Consider the following 13,015-nt stretch of genomic DNA (forward strand, 5'->3'; position numbering starts at 1 on the left):
GATAGAGTAAAAAAGCCCTTGCCCCAATAATTAAAGGAAGTTCTCAAAACCAAAATGTCTCAAGAAGGTCTTGACCTGGGTCCAGTGTTTTGTTTATTCTAAAGGTCGCTGCAGTGTAACGAGTAAGAAGAGCACAGATCCTGGCACCAGAGGGCCTGAGTTCCAATCCCAGCTGGGCCACTTATAGTTGTGTGACCTCAAATAAATGACTTATCTCTCAGGGCTCCAGGTTTCTAATCTGTGAAATGAGTGTAGGGTTGTTGTAAGGAGGAAATGAGATACCACATGTTAAAAATGAAGGACAGTGCTTGGCCCAGAGGAAAAACTCCTTAAATATTAATGCTCACCCTCTGCGTCTTCTGATTGCCACTACTCAGAGATCACCTAACACTTCTGATACTGACATATTGCCCTTGTTCTTTGGAAGGGAGATTCAGTTTTCTGAAAATGGGGAGTTTTTAAAATATGGCCTGTTACTTTCAACCTACCCAACACATACAAATACACACCCATGTGTGTAATTTCAAATGTTCATGTGATATATTAAAAGACTGAAGATCTTTATTATTGATACTATGGACATTTTAATGAAGAAGTACATATTCTAAACAGTTTAGATATGAAATTATATTGACTAAAATTGTGGAATACACCATAGAGCATGCAGCAAACTTTTAATCAGTTTGGTGCTGTTTTCTATTTGCAACCAGAGAATAGTAGTAGGGGATGATCTAATGAGTACCTTACGAGCTAGACACTAAGCTGGCTTTACTACAGGATGTTGGTTATTGCAACTGCTGCCTGAACAAAAGCCACCTTCAAGGCCAGAGAAGAGCTCGCCTCCCTTCCAGCCTCCTTTTCTGTGGCTGAAGACACTTGTGTATCCTGCCTTGCTTCCCTTTGGGGTGAGGTTCCCGTGGGACGCTGGAGAGTGGGAGCAGCTACCTGGAGGTGAGAGCGTGCCCCTGCTTGTGTCCACCGGGAGATGCACTGTTAGCTCCCCTCGCCTTTCTGAGGATGTGTGCTTCAGGGGAGGCCTCCCCCAAGGACTGGCCTCTTCTTCTGTTTCTGGTCCTGACTCAGTGCCTGCAGCACCTGGGAGACAAAAGGAAAGCCAAGTTGTAGAAAATGTCTGTGGTTTTTGCCAGTTGCCTCTTTTAGAGGGGACCCATCTTTTCCCTGCTTGCACCATATGGTTTAGGTGGATCTGTGTCCAGTCCCTGAGTCCATGGATGGGCCTAAGGCTGAAGCCTGGCTAACGAGAGATGTCATAGACTTGGCCACAGTGATTGAGTCCAGGGCGGGCATGTAACAATCAGAGGCAATTCTAGGATTTAACAAGACCTTGAAGGGGCGTCCAACCCGTGGCCTGTGGGCTGCATGTGGCTTGGGATGGCTATGGATGCAGTCCAACACAAAAGTGGAAATTTACTTAAAACATTATGAGATTTTTTTGTGATTACGTGTCAGTGTATTTAATGTGTGGCCCAAGACAACTCTTCTTCTAGTGTGGCGCAGCAATGCCAAAATGTTGGACACCCCTGCTAGAGGCATAGCCTTTTGATTGGGGTTCACAGGTAGGGGGGTAGCATGGCATTGGAGGGGCCATCTTTGCCACTGCATGGGACAGCTTGCTTGAGAGGAAAGGCTAACATCTGAAAGAGTTAGACACATAGTGCCCCAGTGACAATTTCTGAGGCCTGAATCCAACTGAGCCTGGAGTTTGCTCGTTCTGGCACTACCCAGTTACATTCCTTTTTTTGCTTAAAACAGTTTGAGTTAGGTTTTTGAAACTTGTTACCGAAGGAGTTCTCAATGATGTACAAAAGCAGTAAGAACTCAGTGGGTTCACTTTCTCCATAGTGTTTTTCTATTTTCCACCTGGCAATGTATCGCCAAATTTAGGGTATCTAACAGCTTTCAGAATCTGGTTCATGATTGGCCTAGTGGTCTTATTGCCAGGATTATCATAATAAATAATCAAGATTTAACCCAATCCCATTAATAGTCTGTTTTTTGTGTGTGTATTAAGCATGTCTTTTTCTTCGGATGTTTTGACATCTGGGATCTTACAAATGAGACTGTTCCTCCCAGGGCTAGTCAATTCCTAGTGGTAGTAAAGAACCACTGTGAGCATGCCTTCTATATGCAGACCAACCACTCCAGAGTCCCTAACCCAAAATGACCCTGTTTATGGAGCTCTTATACCTCCAGGCCACTATCTACCTGTCTTAACCACCCAGGGCCAGGTCCCAGACAATGAGGGATGGCCCCGATGCCCAAAGCCCACCCAAAGTACTCAAAGGAACTGATCCCAAACCTGCTTAGCCTGCTTCCCCTGCCTCACTCATTCCTTCCTGCAAAAGACACAATAAAGACTCTTACCCATTCTTGCTTCCCCAGCCTTTCTGCCTCCCAACTGACCCTGGTGCTTCCCCATGTAGCCCTGCATGGCATGGTCTGTCCCCTCCTTTTGGGGACTGAGGAAACTATTTTTTCAATGGCAACTGTCTCCTCATCTGTTGGTCTCACCATATCTGAAAAATAATAGAACCTACATTTAAAATACTGTGTATTTTTCAAAGAACCAAATCATTTCTTGAAGTGTAAAATCTACAGTGAAATGCACAGATCTTAAGTGTACAATTTAATGAGCTTTTAAAAATGTATATATCCATGTAACCAACCAAGATTTAGAACATTTTCATCACCTCAGAAAGTTTTCTTATGTATCTTTCCATTGGCTGGTCTTTTAAGCTCAACATTTAGGCATTCTTCATAGTGAGAATTCCAAACAGCCTCAGAGCAAACTTTCTAGAAATCAGTGGCAGTTTCTGCTGAGAAAGCTCAGAACTGGGACGCCTCACCCCCACCTCAACATTGGAGTTGGCTATTTAGAGAGTCACCTTTGGCTTCAGACTGCCCAGAGAAGTCCCAGGAGTACGACTGTGTCTTAGGCAAGGGTGCTGCAGAGTGACTTGGGGAGGCCAGAAAGAATTTCTCCTTGGGGCACAGGGTTAGTGGTCACTCACAAGTCTCCTCCATGAAGGCTTCCTAAATCACCAGCTGGAATTGATCTTTCCCTTACCCATACTCTCTTAGCACTTTGCTTACAAGCACAAAATCTGTGCTCTGACAAGGATCTTAAGAAACCATCTAATGTTACATAATAACCTAATTCAAAATCAGGAAAACAGTTCCTCAGACAAATGTTTATCTTTTTTTTTTTTTTTTTTTTTTTTTAAATAAAATGAAGATCCAAAGACCCAAACATTCTTTATACCTTGGCTGCCAGGAAACTCAACTAAATTCACTGCTTACTTAATGTAATAAATTCATCCCAGATGTCTGATAACATTTATTTCTTGACTCCTTTTAACCAGTTTCTTTTTTTAAAATATGTTTTATTGATTATGCTATTACAGTTGTCCCAATTTTCCCCCTTTGCCTCCCTCCACCCAGTAACCCCCATTCCCTCTGGCAATCCCTTACCCCTTAGGTCATGTCCATGGGTCATACATGTAAGTTCTTTGGCTTCTCCATTTCCTATATTATTCTTAACACCCTCCTGTCAGTTTTGTACCTACCAATTTGTACTTCTTAATCCCTGAATCTTTTCTCCCATTCTTCCTCTTCCCCCTCCCAACTGATAACCCTCCAAATGATTTTCATATTAATGTTTCTGTTTCTGTTATGTTTGTTTGATTAGTTTGTTTTTTAGATTCAATTGTTGATAGTTGTGAATTTATTTATATCTTAATGTTCATAGCTTTGATCTTCTCTTTCTTAAGTAAGTCCCTTTAACATTTCATATAATAATGGCTTGGTGATGATGAACTCCTTTAGCTTTACCTTGTCTGGGAAGCACTTTATCTGCCTGTCCATTCTAAATGATAGCTTATCTGGGTAGAGTAATCTGTAGGTCCTTGCTCTTCATCACTTTGAATACTTCTTGTCAGTCTCTTCTAATCTGCAAATTTTTGAGAAATCAGCTGTTAGTCTTATGGGAACTCCTTTGTAAGTAACTTTCTGCTTTCCTCTTGCTGCTTTTAAGTTCTCTCTTTATCTTTAAGCTTTGGCATTTTAATTCTGATGTGTCTTGGTGCGGTCCTTTTTGTGTCCATCTTGTTTGACACTCTGTGCTTCCTGGACTTGTATGTCTATTTCACCAAATTAGGGAAGTTTTCTTTCATTATTTTTTCAAATAAGTTTTAAATTTCTTGCTCTTTGTCTTCTCCTTCCAGCACCTCTATGATTCGAATGTTGGTATGTGTGAAGTTGTCCCAGAGGTTAGTTCCCCTATCCTCATTTTTTTGAATTCTTTTTTCTTGTTGTTCTGATGGAATTTTTTTCCTCCTTACATTCCAAATTATTGATTTGATCCTCAGCTTCATCCACTCTACTGTTGATTCCCTGTAAATTTTTCTTTATTTCAGTTAGTGTAAACTTCTTTTCTGCCTGGGTCTTTTTTATGCTGTTGAAGTACCCAGTGAGTTCCTTGAGCATCCTAATAACCAGTGTTTTGAACTCTGCATCTGATAGATTGCTTATCTCCATTTTGTTTAGTTCTTTTTCTGGAGTTTTGTTCTGTTCTTTCATTTAGGATATGTTTCTTTGTCTCCTCATTTTGGCAGCCTCCCTGTGTTTGTTTCTATGTATTAAGTAGAGCTGCTTTGACTTCCGGTCTTAGCAGTATGGCTTATTGTAGAAAAGTGCACTGGTTAGTTGGATGGGGTGGAGCCTTAGGTAATCACCAGGGTGGGGCAACCCATCTGATTCAGGTTGATGGAGTCTCAGATATGGTGTCCCCACTCTGCAGCTCTTTGTGGGGGAGGGCACAGAAAAGGGACAGTGGCTGCTGCCTGGCCTGTGGAATTTTTCCCAGAAGGAAGCTGTCCCTTGGCCCTCACCCTGATGCCAGATACTTCAGTTTCTCCTCATGTGCCACTGGTGCTGTTTAATCTGCTGCCCTGGTGCTGGAGCCCAGAGGGAATGAGTCTTTATAAGTCCTAAGACCATTGCAGGCCTTTTAAGAGAACCCTGAGAATCTCAATTTCTTCTGTCACCTCAACCACCATTGGTTTTTACAGACAGAAGTTATGGGAACTTAACTTCCTGGCACTGGAACCCTGGGCTGGGTGGTCTGGTGTGGGGCTGGGATCTCTCACTCCTGAGATAGCCCTCCCTATTTTTACCCACCACACATAGGTGTGGGACATAGGAGAGTCTTTATGTCTCCATGTCTCTGCCCCTCCTACCTGCCTGGATGGGTATGACTTCTTTAATTCCTTGGTTGTTGGACTTCTACACAACTCGATTTTCTAATGATTTTGGGTGATAGTTGTTTTATAATTTAGTTGTAATTTTTTGTTGTGATTGTGCAAGGAGGCAGGCCATGTTTACCTATGCCTCCATCTTGACTGGAAGTCCAAAATTTCTCTCTCTCTTTTTTTTTACTTTCAATTTTAGTAGGAATTGCACTATTTTTTGTAAGCTGCCTGAAAATTCTTTTACCTTTATAACATCTGTGGTGCATCAGACTTATTTATATGTATTCCTGTCTTGCTTTTTCTTCCACAGCCTAGCAAAATGCACTGTTTAATGAAGGACTCAATAGGTACTTAAAAAATTGAATGGACTATGACCAGAAGAGAACTACTACTATATTTTACACTTTTTTCCCTTTTAAAAAACATTCTCTGAAAGGGATGACCCTGGGGAGGGTCAGCCATGATGTAGGAGAGGGTTGTATTAGCACGACCCATATCCCAGTCCTTCCTGGTGGGCCTGAGTTCCCTCAGGAGTCCCCTTCCATAGGGGACCTACCTCTTCTGTGTGCTTTCTTTTTTGAAGGGTGGAAATGAATCTCCACTGGGAAGATGAGGAGCTCTTCTGGGGGCTGACTGGCTTTAAATTGACTCCCCAGGGGGTCCAGGGCTCTGGGTGGTTCTTCTGAGATAGGAGGTAATTTCAAAGCCTTGGAAGCCTGGAGAAGATATAAAAACAAAAGACAACCAACATGGCAGGTAGCCTTGCTGCCTGCAGGGGACAAGTGGCATTGCATCTGATTTTATCTCCAGCACCAAGCGCTGCTGGGTGTAGCCTGAGTACCCATGGCTGAGAATTCAAGCTAACGAACCTGGGACCTGAGTATCTGACTAGGGTGAGAACTCAACTCTGCCTGTTCATACAGCCTCTGATTCTTCTGAAAGGTAGAAGTATAAACATAATCAATTCAAGAACCTTTGAGTAGAAATATAGTCTTTCTTTCTCTTGTAGCTACAGAAACTGTGCCAGATTGAAATGCTATAGCTGAGATTTCTCTGTATGAGAGGAATAAATCTCAGCATGTCATTATGGAAGAAAATCAAGGCACTGAACATTGACTATGCAATATTTTAGGTAAGAAAGAGCAGAAAAGAGGAATACACATTTTGTCTTTTCTTACCTTATGCAACCTGTCTGAGCTTCAATTTCTTCCTCTGTAAAATGGGAGTAGTCATACTACCTACCTCAAAAGATTGCCATGAGGATTAAATGAGCTAATGATACATTGGTACAATAGTGTTAGGAACTAGGTTTACGTCTATGACATTTCTTTGACAGTAGACACTTCTCTCATTGGGGTTTAATACCCAGTCTCGCTGTCAGTGGAATATCCATGTGTCTCCACACTTCTGTAATATGAGCTAGCTAAAAAGAATCACTGGGTGTCAGAACCAGCCACAAGTTTAGCCTCGTTTTTGTGTCTAAAAAACTCCCAAAATGTGGGGTGTGTGTACAGAGACAGAGACACAAGGAGTGGTACTTAAAGCTTCCTATTTCCAATTATTCAGAAGTTGCATGAAATTTATCCTTTTAATTTGCAATTTAAAATTTTTTTTAAATCCTCACTAGAGGATATATTTATTGATTTTAGAGAGAGGAAGAGGGAAGAGAGAGAGAGAGAGAGAGATGAGAGAGAAACATCCATCGGCTGCCCGACATACTGCCTCAACCAGGGATGGAGACTGGAAACTATGTAGGTGCCCTGACTGGGAATTGAACCCGCAGCCTTTTGGTGTATGGGATGAAGCTCCAACCAACTGAGCCACCCGGCCGGGAGGTTTCCAGCTTTTAACATATGAACTTGGTTCTATGAAATGTATCTATGTGCTGGGTTTTAGGGAGTTCAGTTTCACAGGAGGAAAAATAAAAACATTTCTCACTTTTTTTAATGTTCCAAAACAGAAAAACGATCAGAAACACACAAAGGCATCCTACATGTTTAGAGCTGAATGAGGAAGGAAATTCAACCAAATATATGCAGAGTAATATTTATAATTTTGAGACAGTAAGAAAATGATTAACCAAATGCATGCACATAGGATCTTTATGTTCCTGGAGACCTTCGCTGCCCAGGTGCCAGCTGCCCACCAACTGCCCTTTCCTGAATGCTGACCTTGTGCATTTTGTGTGACAAGGTTTGCATTGAGAAATCTACGTGGAAACTCAAATGATTTGTGTGAGGTATAGCTGACAAGCCAAGCCTAAATTTCTTTATTCTAATTAAAAATTTACAGAGTTTTAATATAGTGGAAAATATTGCTTTCCTCTGCTAAGCCATGTATGTAGGTTGAGGTGAGGAACCCCTGTCTTCTGAGCTTGGTTCCGTTCTGGGCTGAACTGGGGTATGAGATTGGGGGCTTTCCTCATGCCTGCAGGGGTCTGGCAGGTCATGACTGCTCTTCACTCCTGGTCCAGAGGAATATGGGAAGACAGAGGTCCTTCTCGGGTGGTTGGAAATTTTAAGATCAGCTTAGACATAGGAAATCTGAGAAAATCCTAAGCAGACTGAAAAGAGCCTCCCTCATTGGTACGAGAACCACCTGGAGTGCCCATGGCTCCTCCAGGGCCACTTCAGATGACATGAATCCCCACAGTTAAATAACATCGCTGTTGTTCCCTGTCGGACACAAGATACTTTCACCAAAACATATCTTTCTACCTTCCATTAGCCCTATGAGATTGGCATTGTTATCCATGCACACAAATGAGATCATTAAAGCTCAGACGGGTGAGCGACCTGCTTAAGTTCACACTGCTGCTTTGGGGCAGAGCATTCTGGAGCCCTTGCTGGTTCCCACTCAGCAGAGGTGCCTCCAAACTACCAAACACCTGCACCGAATTACAAGGCAGGACCAGGCCAGACACAGCTAAGGACATCTCTGAGGAAGATGGTGTACTTGACTTCCGAAGGTGTTGATAAGTCTACAAAATTTACCCTATATTTTCAAAGATGACAGACCCTCAAACAAAACCATTGCTGGATTTGAGATCTCCAGTATTTTCAGTGGATCAGTTGCTTACAAACTCAAGTTTTGCCCTTACTTGTTTACAGATAATCCCCAGCCCCTTAATAGAACAGAGGATTCTGTTGCCACTAGAAAGTGCAGTAGCATTATATGCCTTACAGTAGAATTGGGGACATCTAAAATTCCTTGGATTTCACTGTATTCAACATTTAGTAAATTACTATAGCTTTATTCCAGCTCTACATGGAGAACTCAGAAGTGAGTAAGACTGGTTCTGAGACATCCCTTTGAGTCACCTCATTCCCACATTGAGATTAATCTTTTAAATAACCATCTGTGCATGGTTACACACAGACACACAGACACACACACACACACACACACACACACACACACACACACACAACCTTTTTTGTCTTCACATCCCCAGTTGTGTTTTTTTCTGTGTCAGCGGCAGGTGCTACAGGGGGGAAAAGGCATCTTTCAGCAGGCAGCTCCTGTAACAAGTGGCTGCTTCTGCCCTTGCAGAGTTTCATATTCCCTTGTTTGTCTGTAGAAACAGGATGGGCATGAAAACTTATTAGTTGCAGGCATGGGGAGGGACAGTTGACTTTCAACTTTCATAATTTTGGGGTTAAGGGAAAGAGAGACAAAGGGAGTGCTGAGGTACTGAGAAAACGATGGCTTTGGATGGGGCAGGTTTGGGGTGCACTAATATCATTCTCTGGTTGAGTTCTTGCTGGCTGAGTGAGATGATGGAGAGAATGGTAATAATAATAATAGCTGATATAGTCATATTGAGTGCTAAATATGGAATGAGAATTGTGCAAAGTATTTTACAGGCATTAACTCAATCCCCACAGTAGACTTATGGATGTACTATCATTATCTCCATTCTGCCAATGAGGAAACTGAGCCTCAGCAAGATTAAATAATGTACCCAAGATCATAGCTAGAAAAGGGGGGTAATGAACCTAGGCAGTCTGCTTGCAGAATGTGTGTAGTTGAGCACTGGGAAAAGAAGAGCCTATCAGTCTCATTCCCACCTCCACGTGAACTTTGGCTATTATCTTCTAAGGTGAGTTGCATGAAGAAGTAACACTCAGCCTGCCTCAGTGTTCTCCAATGAACTTTGCATGATTAGGCTCACCCAGATTAACAAGCAAGACATTTGGCTTCTTACCACTGCGATTTGCCTTCCTATTGGGGAAGGCGTTGCCATAGAATGTAATGTGGGATTTGTCACTCAGGAGCCAAGAATGATCAATCTGGGCATGCCCAAAGGCCCTTCTGGAAGTACGCTGAGTTTTTTCATTGTGGCTTTCCTCTGAAGCATGCATATGATGGTGGTTCTCTATTGACGTGTCCTAGGGAACAACAGATACACATTTCTGTCAGTGGAATTTGTAAAGGAGCAGAGCAGTTTCCTTTAACAGTAAGACCTTGTGACTAGACTTATGGTTCCAAGTATGAAATCTCCCTTGTAGCTTGGGAAGAAAAACATACTTATAATAGCAAAATATCTAGTGCTGTTTATTACAATAAAACATTTTATTATTGATGAGAGAAAGAATGACATTTAACCATGCCTGCCATATAGTGCTTTCTTTTTTTGGAGGTGTTAAAAGACTTTTATGCAAAAGAATATCTGTGTTTCTGCCTCAGTGGGTAGTAGTGTGCATCAGAATTTCCTAATAACACAAAGGCAGGTCCATACATTTGATCAGATGTCAAAGGAATGGGAGGTGGAATTAGGTCACCTTTAGTTGGTGCTTCTGCTAGCTTTTTACTATATGCTGTTCACCAATATGAGCCAGGTGGACTTTTGTGAGAGAATTGTATTTGGTGGCCAGGGTCTCTTTGGGGCATTTCTTCCTAAATGGAATATATAACAGATAAGGGGGTTGGGGAGCTAATACAGGGAAGCTCTTCTTTCCAGCTCAGAAGAAGTTGAGGAAGCCCATGTTGGCAGGCAGGAAGCCCATGGGATCCTCTAGCTGTGGGTAGTGGCTAATGTGGTCATCCAGAATCGACACTGTGGACTGCGGCAGCGTTTTCCTGCACAGCTCCAAAAACTCCGGCTAGAGATTTACCGGATCTAAAGACCTATAGGTAAAATGAAAGGAAATAGTTACAGGGGCAAGAGCTCTCACCCAGCGTCTTCTAAACTCTTCCTCTGGTTAATGTACTGTAATGTACTGTTGATAACTAAGTTCCCATCATTGTTGTATACCCTTGTCCACAGGCCCCATAGCTAGCTCACTCTCAGAGGGCTGGGCATATGGCCCCAAAACTGGGGTGAGACCTCTAGAGAATACAAAGAAGTTCATCAGTCATGTGAAGATGGGTGACAGCACGCCTCTGGCTCTGAAAAGTTTTTGGAGACGGAGAGGACAGTGAGTCTCAGGAAATATACCTCTATTGATAGACAGAGACTAGCAAGTAGACCACATTGATTCTGCTTGGACCTATAGAGCAGCACCTGAGCAACGATGCCTCCATAATCATGAGACAAAAAATTGACCCTACAGTTCTTGAACCCCAGATGCCACAAAAATGCATTTGCAATGCTGGCCTGCTCAAATATGGAGTAGCGATGTGACCTCAGTTTGTCGCTGAAGCCAAAGCCTAGGAAATTGAGGGCAATCATTCGATGAAACCTCAGCATCAGATCAGTCCAGATCTTGCACTAATCATAGCTAGATGTTGGAAAGCCATGTAAAAGCACAACTATCTCTGGAATTCCAACCATACCCACAGAGTCTTGGTAGAAGATGCACAGTCCCTTGCAGGTAAAAAGTTTGTCTGATGATGTCCATGAGTGAAGAGCATGGGAGAGCTGGGGTGCGGAGGGTGGGCAGGATGTGCAGATAGGCCGCAAGCAGGGAAATGGCCGGCCAATAGTCCCACCTGCACCTACTGCTCCCTCATCCTCATTCAGGTAAGGCCTGGGCTATAAGACTCCATGTTGGGGGACACTGGTTGTGCATGTCAATAGTGCAAAAAAGTAAATTAAAAAAATGAAGTACTACTAGTATTGACTTTATCCACCAGAAATGCCTCTTCCCTCTCTTTCTTCCATTATGTGGCACTTCTCTTCCCCCCCTTTTCCCGTTCTCATTGGCATATGAGCTCCTTGAAAGTCAAACAAGCTGATCCAAGATAGGAGCAGGTATTATCTGTGTTGCTCTGAACCACTGTCATTTGTACACGCACACACACATACACACTATGTTGCTGTAAACCACTGTCATATTGTACACACGCAAGCCTTAGAGCTGAGAAAACATTTTTACATTTTAACCCATTTAATTCTCATAGCAACCTTGTCCAATATGTATGAGAACAGCTCCATTTTACAGAATAGGTAATCAGGCTCAAAGTTAATTGTTTCTTGGACAGACTCACCACGACTAATAAGATGCAGGACTCAAACCAAGACCTTTCCAATTCTAAGGCCAAGAGCTTTTTTTTTTCTCCCTCTAGGGACTACAGATGCCTACATGCATCTAGGGAACAGTCTAGGGAAGATCTGTGATTAAATAAGTTTGGAAACCCATGAGTTAAAGTGGCTGCTTTACCTACAGAACTTCTCAAAAATGGTCTGTATTCAAGTGTGCACTGTGACTCTCCATGAGGAGAACATGGTATGCAGCATTTCCCAAATGTATTTGGCTATGACCCTTCCTCCCCTTTTTATGGAGCATCTGGCAATGCTAGGGTTCCAGAGGTGCCACTTTGGGAAACAGTGGTCAATAGGTTCAAAGTACTCTTCTCTGGAGGACCCCAAAAAATGGTGATGGAAGGGAGCATCCCCTCTGAAGTGAAGAACAGTGACAGAGGGGAGCCCATTAGAAATGGTACCTCTGCCTGGTTTCATCTTCCTGCCAGGGCTGCTTCCTGAGTGGCGGCAAGTTAGTCCCCTGATTGCCGTGGTTCTTGGCTAAAGAGCCCTTGCCCATGTGTTCAGCAGCCCCAGCTTTGCCTTCATCCAGGCCCCGCTGACATGCAAAGGTGAAGAGTGGGTAAACTTTGTAACATGAGAGGTAGACATGGTCTCATTAGCTGCCTCTCTTCTTGCTTTTCTGAGCAAAACTGTTGATCAAGGCCCTTGTTCCTCTTCCCTCCTTACTTCTGCTAGTGCCTCCATGGAAGTGGCAGCTTGGCCAGTGGCTCAGTTGTCCTTCCCAGGAGGCTCAGGGTTGAGTCTTCTTTTCTTGGACTCAGTTTTCTCATCTGTAAAATGGGGGATACTGATTTTTTGCCCTCCCTTCTTTGCAGAGTTGTATGGAGCTCTAATCAGATAATGAATGTGACAGCCCTGTGTAAACTGTGAAGGACTAGTGGATAACAGAGTTGTGATTATGGTGGAGTGACCTCCAGCCATGCTCTGTTTTCATAGAGATGCTGGGTCTGAAGCCCTTGATTTTCTGGCTGTCTGCCGGTTGTTTACTTACAGAAAAACCTCTGCCGAGAGCACTGTGGTGGGATGGCTGCTTAATTCTCTGAACTTACCCTGTCTGCACAACCCTCAGGACGAATCTGAGTCAACAGATGACTCCAGCATAGTTAACAAATCTTTCATCGGTGGTTTAAAGGGTCCTGCAGCTATTTTCATCACTTACTCAAGGTAGATTTATTGCTGAAACAGTCTGGCAAACCTTCTTTGTATGGAACTGCTTTCTCAACACCTCCACACTCAGTGTGCTGCTCAGTGGAAC

At 43.0% G+C, this 13,015-nt stretch overlaps 1 pseudogene; it reads right to left on the reverse strand.

Annotated features, from left to right (window-relative positions):
- Nucleotides 1-10,234: 10,234 nt before the first annotated feature.
- On the reverse strand, nt 10,235-11,231 carry LOC129080420 (mesoderm-specific transcript homolog protein-like; annotated as a pseudogene).
- Between the last annotated feature and the right edge of the window lie 1,784 nt (nt 11,232-13,015).

This window comes from Pteronotus mesoamericanus, unplaced genomic scaffold (genome assembly GCF_021234165.1).
Source record: "Pteronotus mesoamericanus isolate MK-2021 breed Mesoamerican mustached bat unplaced genomic scaffold, CSHL_Meso_final contig_90, whole genome shotgun sequence".
NCBI lineage: Eukaryota > Metazoa > Chordata > Mammalia > Chiroptera > Mormoopidae > Pteronotus > Pteronotus mesoamericanus.